The sequence below is a fragment of the Maniola hyperantus genome, chromosome 1, assembly GCF_902806685.2.
Source record: "Maniola hyperantus chromosome 1, iAphHyp1.2, whole genome shotgun sequence".
NCBI classification, from domain to species: Eukaryota; Metazoa; Arthropoda; class Insecta; order Lepidoptera; family Nymphalidae; genus Maniola; species Maniola hyperantus.
In genome coordinates, this window is record NC_048536.1 from 4,605,978 (window position 1) to 4,622,655 (window position 16,678).

The following is a 16,678-nucleotide window of genomic DNA, read 5'->3' on the forward strand; positions in this document are numbered from 1 at the left end:
CACGTAAATGATATGCTGGTTTGCGGTTACAACCTAGTGGTCGGACACGTGGATTGATATCTAGAGAGGAAGCTAATTACGATATTTTTTTAATGAACAGGGTCTTGCTACTTTATATTTCACCTAAGTGCTTATATTTCTTTATCGAAATAAAAAAATATGTCCGTTGTTGGTTAAAAAACTCTCAATTTTATAGTTAATATTTGTTCAAAATAATAGCTATGAACAGTATAGCATCGAATTGAATAAAATGTATTTTTTGAAGTCGGACAAAATTTAGTAGTTAATTCAGACCTTTCAATATTGTGTGTACGTTCATTGTTCAATGGATACCGGTTTTTTTATTTTATATTTATTGAAAATATTATCATTTATGTGTTAGGTAAATAATAAATAATTTAATGTAATGGATCAATAAAATTAATCAACGAGTGCAATAAAAATATATAGGTAGGTACAATGAATTATTCAGAATTTGCGGAGCCAACCGCAGAATGTGGCAAAGCGGCGTGTCATAGTGTTTATTCAATGCCACATGTTTATATCGTTTAGGCCCCCGTAGGGTTGTCATCATTGTATGGGTCTAATTTTTCTAATTTTTCCACATATCATATTTTTTTCAATTTCCAGTAGTTCCAGTAATTGTGATAGCACAATAAGTTAAAACTATACATTTTGTTAGGCGAACCAATGTTTCTAATTGTGCTATAAAATATTATTGAGGTAATTGTTTCTTATTCACTCAGATTTTTTTTTTTCAAAAACTAGATGATTCCCGCGACTTCATCATCATTCATTTAGGTTTGTCAAAAATTACGCGGCAATTCTTTGATTTTCCGGGACAAAAAATAACCCATTTGTAACAAAGTTCATCAAAATTTATTAAATAGTTGCACCATGAAAAGCTAGCAAACAAACAGACACAATTTATTTATTTTATTAATTTTTATTTAGACAAAACGAAAAGTGAACAATTTACACCACACTTTTAGACCAAAGCACTAGATAAAAAGCCGAGACTGGTGTCAATGACAATGATAGAATTCAACTGATATAAGTTAAAACAAAAAATCTAGGCTTACACCAGCCCTACCAATGTGGCCACACCCTATACCGACAATCATTCGCAGTCATCTGCATTACTCGCCGGGATTTTTTCACACGATGCGAGTCGCACTTGCAACGTCGACGACCCTTTATGTTCTTTTCTATATAATACATTTATTATATGCTTTATATACAGGACATAATATCTACGAAAACAAAGACTATTCTGTTCTGCGTAGAAAAAATTGGAAAACAACGCATGAAAAATCCTCCTCGCAAATTTTTCCATAATGATAGTGGAAACCGCATTGAAATCTATTGAAGTTTAGAAATTAAGATTAACAACCGCACTCAGAGTCGCTAATCGTTACTTAAGATTGAGTTAAAACGAGACAGATTTATGTGACAGATATAACTCTGTCTCGTTTAACTAAACTTAAGTAACGATTAAGCGACTCTGAGTACGGATGTAAGTCTCATACGTTGCGCCAAACCGCGACTTAGTTTTTTTACAATAAAATTATTAAGGTTCTAGGTAGGACTATAAAGATAGATATTATATTATTAAGTCAATACACTTACTGAAATTGCTTCGTTTCGTAGAGCTTGATTATGGTGGATAATAATATAACATACACGAAGGAAAATGTAAGCAAGAAATAAAAAAAGTATAATTTCCAGACATGAGTAAGTTAACGTAGCCCATACTTATAACTTATTTCCTTTATAATAATTATCAAGTAGGTACATTAAGCCACGATATGAGCTACGTTAATTTATTACGCATTATAAATCAATTTAATGCAGAATGTGGAATGCATAGCATCACACACTACGCGATAAGGCTTTATTATTATACACTATATTATACATTTTACTTCGACTTAAGTTTAATTATAGTAGCTGTATCATTTTAGCGTTTAAACTGTCCCGGCTTTACTCACGTGTGTAGTCGACGTTAGCCCGACTAGTTTCGAACCCATACGCACCAAAGCATACGCATACGAGTCAAAACCGCGGCACGTGCGCGAACGGACTCCCTTGAAAAAGGACCCCGTATGGGTTCGAAACTAGTCGGGCTAACGTCGACTACACACGTGAGTAAAGCCGGGACAGATATTATTTAGAATAGCTGTATCATTATTCATCGTTATTTTATTAAAAAGAATATAAACTAATAATCCATATTAGGTAATATTATAAATGCGAAAGTGTGTCTGGCTGTCTATCTGCTAGCTTTTCAGGCTCTATCTGTTTTTACCGATGTTGACCAACAGTACACGAGTAGCTTGCATTCCGGGGAAGGATGGACTATTTTTTATCCCAGAAAATTCCAGAATTATCCCAGAGTTCACACAGTTTCGCGTTTGTTTAGCTTTTCAAAAATTTTGAAAGCTAAACACACGCGAAAGGAGTTATAGACCTATCATCTACCTTGTTTTTCGCTAGGGAACGCATTTTTAGCGATCATAATACCTAGTTTTCTAAGATCAAATTTCATGGATAGATAGATGACTCGAAGAAAAATTAAGATAAGTACCAGAAATGTATCTTTAACCAAAACATAACAGCCAAAATAAATTAAGAACCTTTATAACAAAGTGTGTTTGACTTATACCTACTTATTTATCTCACTTTATGCACATAAATCAAGACCTAGTACCTAACGCATGTTTAAATAAAAATGACAAATTTCGTTTATCTCAAATCTAACTAATAAATCATCAAGCCACCACAGATGAAAACAACTTAGAATAACATTTTTAGGGTTCCGTACCTCAAGAGGAAAAACGGAACCCTTATAGGATCACTTTGTTGTCTGTCTGTCTGTCTGTCTGTCTGTCCGTCTGTCTGTCAAGAAACCTACAGGGTACCTCCCGTTGACCTAGAATCATGAAATTTGGTAGGTAGGTGGGTCTTATAGCTGGTATTAGGGGAAAAACCTGAAAACCGTGAATTTGTGGTTAGGTACATCACACAAAAAAAATTTAATTGTGGTCATAAACTAATAATTAGTATTTTCAATTTTCTTAGTAAGATAACTATCATATGAAAGGTCTTCACCTGTGCATTCTAAAACAGATTTTTATTTATTTTTATGCATCATAGTTTTTGAATTATCGTGAAAAATGTCGAAAAAATAAGACTGCAGTACGGAACCCTCATTGCGCGAGCCTGACTCGCACTTTATATTCAACCAGCCGGTTTTTTATATTCAACGCTAATATACGACTCGACCCGATCTGATGTAGTTTATCATAAAACACAAAAACCTCAATTGAAAACTCATATTTCATAAATTTATTGTGCCATATATAACATTCAGGACATAATTTATCCAATCTTTTTACAAACAGCTTAGTATGACTAATATTTAAGATAAAGATAATAATATATTATCGTACAAGATGAAGCCCGCGATTTCATCTGCGTGTAAATAGGTTTTTAAAAATCTAGTGGGATTGGGAACTCTTTGATTAACCGGGATAAAAAATAGCCCATGTCCTTCCCGGGATGCAAGCCATCTCTGTACCAAATTTCCTCAAAATCAGTCGAACTGATGGACCGTGAAAGGCTAGCAGACAGACAGACAGACATACTTTCACATTTATAATATTAGTTTATTTATAATTTATAATATTAGTTTATTTATAATTTTATACATCGAGATATACTTAGTATGTGGATATACCGATAGGCTATAGATAGGCATTTTGAATTTTTTGATTTTTATCTATTTTATATTTGATTAATATCATGATCATGACTAAGGACTAGGAGCACACGAGTAGATAGAAGTCTAGAACTTAAGCAAGAGTCCCGGATGCTTGCGAAACTAGTTTACTAGTACGAGCTAACCCGATAATTCGCGACGTATTATATCCGGTTATCATAACAACTACACAATTTAGACATTTATCCATTTAAACCTATAACTACTATAGATTCAATATCAACAGATCAACAGGTAGATCTAAATCATTAGGCATTCAAATATTTTTACGTTTTATTTCGGAAAAGATCAGTCTTAAGTACCGTTAAATTCGGTTTAAAGAATTTATTCTCAAAAAGAACATACTGTTCACTTACATTAAGATTAATTATATATACATTTTAGTAACTACTAACACAGACGCATGCATTACAAATTCAATTTTAAATTTTACTATAATTATTAAGTATTTAATAACTGTAATTAAGTAGTAGGTATTTCGTCGCTGCCGTCCTCCTTTGTGTATAGAGAGCTACTAAATAAATAGTAATTCTTCAAAAAACCTCTTCAATTTGCAGATTGGACCCATTTTACCCCGTAAGGTTTAAAGATCTGTGATTTTGTCCCGTGTCGAGCCAAAAAATCAAACTGAAACCTCATACACGACGTAGGTATCGGAAATGTCAAGAATTTGCCCACCTTCCCGAGTGCACTTTATGCAAATTTTATGTTTACACTTTACTTTTTATTTCCTTAAAATCACTATAAATTCGTTTAACAACGTTGTTTAACCTTATCCATCAACCAATAAGGACGATAATCTTAAAAAGTAAAATAAACATAATATAAACAGTTGATTGTTAAATATATATTTTTTGCCTTTGTTTACTTCCAAAAAAGGCAAAGTAATACATGTTCGGTTTGCAGTTCCCACTGTTTTCCCGATCCTACCTATAATAGTAATTATCTTAGCGTGGATTGCATATATTCGGATGTAAAACGCTTATTTCAACCTACAATGAAACGGAGATCGGATTCAGGTTGCCGTTAATTTTGAGCAGCAACGTGACGGTCAAAGGGCTGAAATCCAAAAAGTTGAGTTTAATATAACCTCATTCGTTTTGTTAAAAATGATGCTTTTTTCATACCTTAAAAAAAGTATAAAGTTAGTAAGTAGCCGGGATAATCATTATCCATCCCTACATGCACCCGAAGTGCTGGAATTGCTACCCCATGTCAGAACTAAGAACTCATAACGTAGGAAGATCCTCGCAGCAGATGGACATTTGCGGGGTGCTACTGGACCCAAGCGGGACTTTTAGTGTGGAAGACCTGCAGTGGAGTGTGGACATCTCTCGATTGAAATGATGACTAAAAGTAAATTATGTACTAACATTCAAAAATTCTTACAAAACCTTCACACTCAAACTTCCTAGCAACACCTATTAAGATAAAAGGCTCATTTAGATACTATTAGCGCTTTATCACTTATCAGCTGCACTCTTAGTTTGACAGCTCAGCGTTGCTATCAGTACCAAGTCGACCAACGCGGGTTAGATTACTGTTAACGGACGACGGTCACAAATTGTGCTGTTTCAATCTTTGGTAGATAGGTATGCGACTCTCTCTACATTTACAAGTTTAAATGATTAGCGGTGATTAGTCTGTGTCAATGTGTAAATTTTAATTTTTAAATAGCAATTAAATTACTCCTTCCCTATTTTGTCGTTCAAGTTTTGATTAGATACCTACCTAAATGTTTGTGTAAAACTAACCTAAGTTGGTACCTACCACCAGCAATTATTATCCGTGTTCAGTTAAAGAATCATTCCTAAAAAGGGTAATAGACAGCTGCCTAGATATCTAATACCTACCTAGGTATGTTAAATTCGAAAAATTAGAGCGCTCTAGTAAATGTATGTTAGTACTGAAGTAAAGCTATGTTACCTAAAATATCTGACGCCATATCATATTTCTTATGTACCTAAGATACATAAAGCGACTAACAACTAAGGATAGGCAATTTAATAAATCCTGGATGTTATTTATTAGTAATATTCGCTAAATATGAAAAGTTCAAGCTTTTCAGACGATTAGAGCTTTACCTTCATAATACTGTTTCACACAACTAACTCATGCGCAATCTACCGATATCACATTACATCATAACAATCTTATCTAATAGATCAGAAAGAAATCATAAGCGTTAGATATTCATTGAAGATAACGAAGAGAAAGCGATGTTCGAGAGAAGTAATTAAGTTCTCTTGTCGAAAACATGACACAAGTAAACTATACACGCCAGGTTCAGAGTGAAAGTACAAGACCAAAGTCGGCCTTACACGTCCAGATAACGAAATATCAAGGCTGCAATCATTGACAAACTAAACCAAAGATACAGAGTTCCTTAGAAAATATGTAGGTAGCTTTTAAAAGTATCCCCATTTCCTTGCGAAAAAGTCTCTTCTAATTATAGAACAAAAAGTTCTACTAAACTTATCTACCGGTCATTATCATCATCATTTCAACCTCTCGGTACTTTCGTAATTATTGAGAGCTCTTAAGCATTCAGCTATTTAATTCATTTTAATTCTATTACTAAATGAGCAATCCAATTATTAGTAGGTAAGTAGTTAGTTTTTCGGTCATTTTTCACGCATGACTGTTGTCTACAGATCGACCGAGTTGTCCCTAATGGAGCGAGAAGCAGTCCAAGGGCTCCCTTTATCTTTAGACTTAATGCTTTTCCAATCGTCACTAATATAACATGAACAACAGTTTTGTATAACAATGGTTACAACCCAATAGGCAAGCCGACGCAATTCCCACTCCCGAACAACGAATGCAATGTTAGGTCACTTATTACGATTATCTACACCTACGACCTCGACCCGATGGTACACTTCCTGCTTAACAGTAAATTGGACTTCTGTCCTTCCTGTCCTTGATCGGTTTTGGTATGTATCTAAAGGAATCACAAAATCAAATAAAAAAGTACCTATGTCAAGTCAAATATCGCCCCAAATAATTTTATTGAAAAATAACTGTCAGATCGTTCGTAGCGCAATTTTTCCTTCTTTCGCAAATTTTCCTTAAATCTGCCAAAATTGTAATGAAATTGTATATGAAAATTACACACAGTCAACGTTAACTTGAAAAGTTATAGTAGATCCCGTGAGTCTGCACCAAGCAATGGTGTCTTGGACACCTTTGTTGGCTTATGAATTAATACCTTGGACCTAAATATACCTACCTACCTGCTAAGTTGTATATGAATAGTATGCAACCAAAACAAAATTACCAAATCGCAACAAGGCCGTAGCCTGTCCAAAGCGAAATAAATTCTATTTGCAACTAGAATTTGCCCCCAATAGTAAATTGAAATCGAACAAAGGCTATAATTTTAAAACCGTGTCTCCCTACTGGCGAGGTAAATCAAAACAAGATCTAAACCTGCAAGACAAATTAGTTTAACGAGTACTAACCACTACTGTACCTAGCTATTAATAAATTATTTACGCCACCATACCATAATCATCTATCATTAAAATTACACTTAGGTTTTTACAATGAGAATATAAACAGATCGACGACATCCATTTATATAGACTATGATTAACATTCAGACATATTATTTCCTAGAGCAATTTAACAAAGTAGGACTTAAGTTGATTTTAAATGCACATAATATGTAACCTACACAGGTTCTCCAAATAAAGGAGTTACCGTGTAAGGTAATTAATTAAATAACTATAGTTTATATCTATGTATATTATTTTACTACATGCACCTAAGTCTTCTACTTGCATTTGATTCTTATACTAATATTGTAAATTTTAAACAAAAGAGTAACCGCCGATTTTCTTGCTGTTTCTTCTCGGTAGGAACGGCATTCTGAACCGGTGGTAATTTTTTTTTAATGAAAATATTACAATAAAACTTAAAGTTAGCCTTATTTAATTACTATATAAATCATGCCCGCGTGGAATGGTGCCAAGAATACTGGCTGCATTTCTGCGCTGGACAGCCAGGCTGACCCATGCGCAAAAAAATGAGCCAGCCCTTCTGTCACCAGATGAGGCTATTAATCGCGGTGAAATGTGGAAAATAATCTATTTGACGATTCAAAAGCACTTGTAAAAGTTTACTTGAATAAAAATATATTATATTCTCTTCTATTCTATACATAAAATATACATACTTGCTACTAAAATATCCTACCTATAGGTATCTGTAACTGTATCCGCTACACCGGTTCTTATAATATGTAGATTTCTAGCTTTTTGCCAACGTCGACTTATAATATTATCACTCCTATCGGATTTATCCAAGTATGTCTTATCCTTCCCTGTCATTTCATTTAATTCTGTAACAAAAAGCATCAAAACCGGTCTAGCTGTTTTCGTGTTTTGTACGCGGTTATATACACGAGATTGTACGATTTTTAGTCGTATGTTTCGTCTGTTTTGTACTAGTATAAATTTATTTCTATTAAATCATTCATAGATTCATAATATTATTTTAAAATTATGAATCTGAAAGTATATGTCTGTAGGTATGTTATAATGATATTTGGGTTATACTTTTGTTATCGGGGCTTCCTACAAAATGCAATGCGTCAAAACACCAACCGCAACGTATGAAGTCATTCGCCAATAAGTAGTGGCCTCTGTACGAAGTTTCATTAACCGCAACCTATTTCCTATGTAGCCTATCTAACAGTACCACTCTGTTACTTTGACGCTTCTTACAAGTCCAAACAATACCAAGAATCATTAGAGGATAACCGAGATTCACGTCCACGCTAAGTTCAATCTACAACAATCCATACTAATATAAATGCGAAGGTGTGTCTGTCTGCATGTCTGTCTGTCTGCTAAATTTTCACGGCCCAACAGTTCAACCGATTTTGATGAAATTTGGTACAGAGTTAGCTTACATCCCGGGGAAGGACATAGGCTTATAGGCTTTTTATCCCAAAAAATTAAAGAGTTCCCACGGATTTTTTAAAAACCTAAATCCACGCAGACGAAGTCGCGGGCATCTTCTAATCAACTATAATTCGAGAACGGGTTATACCAGCACGCAGGGTATCATCCCAAGTAAAATAAAATCGTGATACACCTAGTGGAAAATTGAATAACGATGTAGGATTTTATCAATTTAATAAAACAAAATACAAGGTTAAAAAGATAAATTGATCAAAATCAAAAATTTGCTATAGCTATTAAAGACATTTTTCGGTGTTAAAAATTAACCGGCGGCCGCACCACCGAATTTAAATTAAGAGAGCACTTATAACTAAATAATTAGTTTTATATACAAATAGGTATTTCCAATAATTATGTACCTACAGGTAGGTATAGGCACAATCATGGTTAACTTAGCTGCTTGTCAGACCAATACAATATGTACAAACAAAATTGCTTTAATTATTATTATTTGTAAATCGTAGGTAGAGGTCGGTAGGTAGAGGTAGCACCAGACAGAACGCAATCATAATAGATGTAGGTTTAGGTACCATTTTCATATTGTTACAAATCAAAGTGACTTCTGTATAGGTAACAATACACTTTTGTAACATAGTTAAATAAATTGCTATAATTAATTACTAAGCAATTCAAGACATGAAACTATTCATTGTTTCTTCTTTACATTATACACTTACGAGTTAGCGCTGCCTCTGAATTAGTAACCAACTGGGCTTTAAACATTAATTTTCGTTACTTCTATAGAACCAGCAACTTGCTAACGATTTAGTCTAGAAATTGCCATAAATCTAGCTCATTTCGTGAGCGGATTCGAATGGATACTTCTGTTATTTTTGTCCAATTCCATACTAACGATGTCCTTAGCCAGAATCTATAAGCATCGCAGATAACCCGCAATTCACGAAGGCCAATGTGTGTAACCTTTTTTGACCCCCGTCATATCGCCGTCCTCCCCTTCGTCGTGAAGGCCGAAGCGTTGACACTTATCTACTCATAAAGCCGCGGCTTTCCAGCTTAGAGTACACAGTTTCTACGTACAGTGATTAGTTCTATAACAGTCTATTACGTTAAAAGTGTGATGGAGCCTGATGGAGCAAATAATATTAGGTCAGTTGTTAGACGTTAGGCTACGAGTTAGTCATACTCAGTGACTATGGAAAAGCTTTCAGTCCACCCTGAAACAACTATAGAACAATAAAAAAAAATTATGATAGATCTTCTTCTTGTGCCTCTCCCCTATCGGAGGTAGGCGTTCGTCTCGTCATATAATTTCCTATATTTCGCCAAACGAAAACGTTGTGCTACGTTGGCTATCACAGTCCATTCTCAGATGTTTCTAAGCCACGACTGTGTTCTTCTACCGAGTAGAGTATATATAATATTATAATGAGGAGATACCAGCTCAAATCTCCGGACTCCGGAAGGCGGACTTGTATAAATTTAATTTTCGTCTTTGACCTGCATAAACCGCCATATTGCATTTTCGAAGTCAGATTAGATTACCTACTTGCTTTGCTATCACTGTACCACTCTCCGCCATTTTTTTAGCACTACCTACCATGCCACCATGTAATGTAGCGTTCCGATAGACACTAATTAGGGGTACGGGTATATTACTGCCATACCCCTTCCAAGTTAGCTATACCATCTTAGGCGTCGCTTAGGTGAGATCACTCTGAGATAGCAGTATCTAATTCTAAAGGGCTGACCTGTGCAAAAAAATATTTGAAATGCATTAAATAAAGGTCAATTAGCGTTAGGCTTTTCACCGCTACGTGACATCATGGCTGACAACGCACTCATATACCTAATTAATATTGTAAGCCAAATCCGACGATTTTCTTGGAAATCGAACGGTACTTTGAAAATAACTGCAACACCGACTCATTGAGACTTCATACAAATTCAAACTTTATATAATAGAAATAAAATTGAAAATTGAGCAAGGATCCCGTAGGATACTGCGTCCTTGCTTTTAATTCATACAATTTTATGCCAGCTGGTAAGTAACATAGCACTGGTTAAACTTGAAGTCGCGAATTTACCTAATGGACTAAGAGCCCGTGAGAGCCTGGACCTTCTTTTTTTGTAAAAGCTGAAAGTTTTTCCGCGTTCGCAACTATTGCCCAATTCCCTAAACCCACTTTCTGTCGCACGTATAAAGCATCTGATCTCTCTCGAGGCGTGCCGGATTGCTATCATCCTAGCACACTAGAGTTAGGAAAAGTGAGGAAAAAATTAGAGGATGCACTTGTGTTTATGTACTTACACATTTGTGCACTATAACCAGCGCTCCAGTCGACTGACTGCATCAAGCTGAGGCAGTGCCCCATTCAGCCAAAATTACCTGGGCCTCGGGGAACCAGGGAGCATAAACTTTGGTCGGCTCCTTGGTTATTACTTCTTTGTGCCTTAGCGTCTGCTATATTTGGAAAAATTGATGGTAGACCTAGTTATAACTGTTTCCCGTTGCAACTAGATAAAAGTGTGGGTGGACAATCCAGTCCCGAACGCCCAACCACTTTTACTGCGTTGATTTGCCTTTAAAGAAATGGGCATAAAACACGCGACGGTTGCGACTCAGGACAGCAGAGCGTTCGGTCGATCGACCGAGGCGCAACGTACACCAGCAGGACGGAGTGGAGCCAAAGCACAGACACACGCGTCTTTCTCTATATGTTTATTTGGTTTAATGGTGGCGGGCGTCCTTTAAGTCTCCTTTATGTTCGATTTTCAGTATACCAATTTCAAACTTTTACATAAGTTTTTCAAGCCCCGTTTAAGTTGGTATCAAAAAGACTCCACTTCACACCCTCTGTATTCCTCAGTCCTAACTCCTAACACAGCTGATCGTTACACTGACCATTTGAAATACAAAGAACTGATGATGCTATTTCACAAATCACAATGCGGAGCGCAGCAACGCAGCTCTCAAGTGCATGCTGTGTGACTCATATTATTGTTTTGCCATTTTCATACAAAACTTGTATGCTAATTTCAAAACAGTAGGTACCTACAGCTATTGAAACAATAATGCTTTAAGCGCTAGTAGTAGGGCCCCAGTTCTTATTGTATTAGGTACAACTTGCCGAGTCGCGTTGGATAGGTTTCCGACACGCGTTGTGTCTGGCCGAGCTTTAAACCACGTTGCTTCACGAATACCTATTACCTATTATGGAATAAATGAAGCTCAGGAATTGAGTGGGCGGTTAACGAGTAAATTGCAAATACTTCTTGCGAGCGAAATGATTTTCGCTATTAAAGTTTTTTTTTCGGTCTGAGTGCCGCAATACGAGTATGAAGAAGACTGGATTTATTTTATTATCGTCGTTTATTTACCTCTTTACTTGCGGTCCGTAGCGATAAAAATATAAATACCTATTGCTGCAAAGCTCCGAGATATATCAAACATACCTACCAAGCCTACCAACTAATAAAAAACAAGATAGAAAAAAAAGAAAATGGGTAGGTACTAGGTAGGTACCTATTCTTGTAAAATATTCGGTCATTTAGGTACTTTCACGCATTTTATTCTGCACTAGCGGCCCGCCTTTTCAGTTTTCACGAGGGTAGTTTCGCTTGAGAGAAACTAATTATACCTAGGTGGGTAGGAAGCACAGATTAGAGAAATAAGCTTCTTTAATCTGTGGTTGTGTTCTTTAACCTACAATCTTTTCGTGTAAGTTTAACTATTTACTCAGCTAAGCTGATATGCTAAGATAAATTCAGATGGGATGGTTTTTTGCGACTTTATTATCATCAAGTAGCTTCTGCTTATTTTTGCAAAATTAGCATGAAATACAGAAAATTTTAGTCTCTACGTATATATTGTAGAGTCTATATTTTTACGTCAAAATTGAAGCTCCATTTTTAAGCTGCCTAACTGTAAATTTATCTAATTGAAATCAACTATAAATCTTTGGTAGAAAACAACAATTCTTTGCCATTGGAACCTCCTAACGATTATTTTATATATTATCTGCCTCTATTATAATATTAGGTAGGTACTTAATAGCGTAATAAGTCATAGATATTCAAAACCAATCAAACAAAGGCCAATCTTAACACGTTATTAATAACAAGACGTGGAAACAAAAGATAACCGAACTTAGCCTTTACTTTAAAATAAACTTAAATTCATCACGAATAAGGTCGATTTCAGGATGAATTTATATATTATAGTGGCTCCTAAAGAAGATCTTATTCGGTATGTTAGCGCACGGACTGCAGACAAACATTTACATATTTGATCAACCGACTTGAGTCATCCGTCAATCTGTTTGTTCTTATTCATCGTAAGCGATGCTCTGAGATGTTCACAGAGCGTTAATTATACCACTACTGGGAATCGGGCAACGATCTTATTGGAAGGAAACACGTCTTTGAAATAGAAGATTAACTTTACTCAAGTAAACTTAAAAATCGCTTATTTTATCTAAGTTACTGAGCGAGTGCTGAAACAACAAGTCCAACAAGTCTTTTATGAATTGACATTTATTATTTTGATTAAATGTCTTAACAAACCCCTCAAACTACTTACGTCAGTAAAACTCGTCATACCACAGGTTCAAAACACCCACGTGCCTGCCTCGTCGTAAACTTGTTTCTTCATACACACAAAACAGAGAATAGTCTGTAGGCGTACTTATACAACCAACAACCTACGTCCTACACAGTTCGGTGCCGCGATGCTCAAACAAAATCCATATTCCATTAATACATATCATCATCATCAACCGATAGACGTCCACTGCTGGACATAGGTCTCTCGTAAGGACTTCCACACGCCACGGTCTTGCGCCGCCTGAATCCAGCGGCACCCTGCGACTCGTCATAATGCATATTATAAATGCGAAAGTGTCTGTCTGCTTGTCTGCAAGCTTTTCACGGCCCATTCGTTTAATTAAGCAATATAAAACTGTCCTGAAATTGGAAAAAGAAAACCTGTGCCAGGCGATCAAAAGTAGTTATAAGTATCTATAGGAAACAGTATAATAGCACTCACATTTTAATTACCAAATACACTGGCTCGGTTAAATATGAAAGGGTCAGTTGTGTGATACGCGGCCGGACTCTGATAAAAGGTCAAGACTCCGAGGATATCTCGCGTAACACTATAAGGACGTATTTGTCCTGTCTGTACAATAGTGTTGTTACATGTACGTCAATTCAGCGGGACGTCCCGATTTCAATGCGGGCCTTGTTGGTCTTTGCCACGCCTGCGGTTGACTCCAAGAAAATCTCGTGTAGTACGGACGTGTTTCTCGTATCTGTTTAGCATTTTTAGGCACATGCACTTGCATTGACATGCACATAGAATAAAATTATAATTTCATTTCCTCGCAATCGAAGTGAAAAGCAGAGTGTATATAACTCGTTCATAAACCCCATTTTATCCTCGACTTAAATATCTGCCCTCCCCTTCGGCTCGGGTAGATAATCGTCTCGGATAGAATGGCTTGTTTTATACTCTTGAAATTTAAGACTAAGTATTATTCTAAGACGTCCCGTCCCGATTTTTTGTCCCCTAGTAACTTAATGCATCACTAGCTACGAACCAGTACCGTTCTCTTCCGAACGGCATAATAAGGATGTCAAACTCACCTCCCGTCCGAGTCTATCAATATTGCTTTTTATTAGGCATAATTTTGTATTGCTATGCTCTCAGTGTCCCTTTTATAGGGCTGAATGGAACTACTCATATAAATAATGGTTACGGTCACGATAATATTCTGTATGACGATAACGTGCATGAGAACCAAGTTGTAGTTTTAAAAGGATGTTTTATTTTATTTAGATTTCAATTTTACTATGTATCTCAGCTGTTATTATTAGGTTCAAGAAAATCAGCTGTTGTTTTGTAGAATACAATAAAATAGAATATAAATATTTTTATTCAAATAAACTTTTACAAGTAAGTACTTACTACTTTGAATCGTCAAATGCATCTGCCACTGTTGATTCGGATTTCGGAATGCCTTTCCGAAATTAGTAAATTCAGTACCGACCTTTGCTGAATCTTATACTGCTAACGTCACGTGTATTTTCAGTACTGAATGGGTTGCTTTGTAAAAATTTAACAATTTATTAAACTTTAAAAGCGTCTGGCAGATAGTTGACACGACTCTATGTGTCTGGCAATGCATGACGTAATTTCTAATACTATTCCGAAAAAAATATAAATAAATTACACTTTATACTTTCTCTTTACCTTTGTTACCTGTTATGTCCCAAAACCATCATGATCCAAACTTTATAGTCGCTGATAGTTCCTCTCTACGCAGAGAAACTTTCAGGGAAAATAACGAAGATCTGGGCACGCGTTGGCTCTCTCTCTATAAGTATACAAATACAAACGTAGATCACGGTATGTGTAATACTGTATCTAAGTATGTATTCCTATAAAACAGCCGATTGTATGACGTCAAAGTCGTTTACGCAAGTGTCATTACATACGTCACGTCTTAGATAGGCTGCAAGTGGTTGCAAGGCTGCACTTTGACTGCAAGTTACAACTGGCAGCTATAAGATTACAACGATCTAATTCGAGAAATCATTTGAAAGACTTATTTGTTAATGCCTGTTTGAGAACTAGTTTCGACATAAAACAGAAGTGATATAATAGTCGTGGTGGGTATTTAAGGCCTCAATAGCTCAATCGGCCTGAAATCCAAAAGGTCCTAAATTAAAATGTTCAAACCCCGTTCGATTAACTTGATTTTTCTAGGTAGAAAAAAATACATGCCATGTTCGACTTAAAACAAAGTCTAAGATGCATCATGCAATAGGTAGGTACTAGTAATACAGTGTAATAAAATAAAATGTTTGTGGAGCGCCGTATTTGTATACTACCTTAATATTATATATTATTAACTACCTAATTATAATTATTAGCTGTGCGCATTAGCCAAAGAAAACTCAGTAGGCGTTTTTCCGGTTGCGGACTTCTGCTAGATTTATTAAGATTTCTCTGTGAATGAAATACAGGTGAACTCTGGCTGGATTACACCAAAGTTATCCAGTTTACTATAGAATTTGTCTGTCCAAAAGATTAGGCTACCAGCTACACCATATTACAAATTACGTAATCAATTACAATTTAATTGTGACATCCGTTATCGATTCAATTATTGCCAATTAAACTCTTTGTACTTAAACAACACAGGAAAGACAGACATGCCAATTATTATTTCACATGAAGATTATCAACTAATGTATAGCTAGATACTTAATTAGGAAACTACTTAATTAGGAACCCACCAATTGGTTTGGTAAGTCTAAAGTCTTTCACCTCGATCACCTCTCAATTATTGTAATTAATAACCTAAGTGCATGATTTTAAGCAGTTAACGAACCAAAACCAAAATATTTTATTTCTGATAGGTATAAGGTAGCTTTTACTTATTTTGATGAAACTTTGACAGTTGTCTACTTATCTCGGCAGCGGTCTAAGGTTGTCTTCCCGAGTGAAAAAAGGTAGGTATTTCATGCCTAGCCATAATGTTCTATCGCATCGGTAAACTGATTTAAGTAGGTAGGTACAGGCTTGTACAGTACCTACCTACGCGGCAGAAAGTAATCTACATCGGCCTTTAGAATGACATTTCGGCTTTTTAGAGCGTTGTCTCTGTCAGTAATACCTATATGACGTTTTGTAGGTCTCAACGACAAAGACAACGCTCTACAAATCTGCTATCTCCTTCCAAAGGTCGATGTACATTACTTTCAGCCGCGTAGGTACTGTAATAAATTATCTCTGGCATATGTACGAAATTTGTTTACTCTAGAAGATTTTACAAATTCTGTTATTGTACAAATTTTCCTGTAGACGCCCTAATTCTATTTAAGCGATAGATAGGAGGCATGTTGATAGTACAATAAGGCAAACACGCACGTTCCCCTTCGTCTTGGTAAATATTTACTTAAA

At 35.7% G+C, this 16,678-nt stretch overlaps 1 protein-coding gene across 1 annotated transcript in view; it reads left to right on the forward strand.

Moving 5' to 3' along the window:
- Positions 1-16,678, forward strand: part of LOC117983619 (integrin beta-6-like) — a 63,133-nt gene that overhangs the window by 40,855 nt on the left and 5,600 nt on the right. The gene's annotated exons all lie outside the window — the stretch shown is intronic.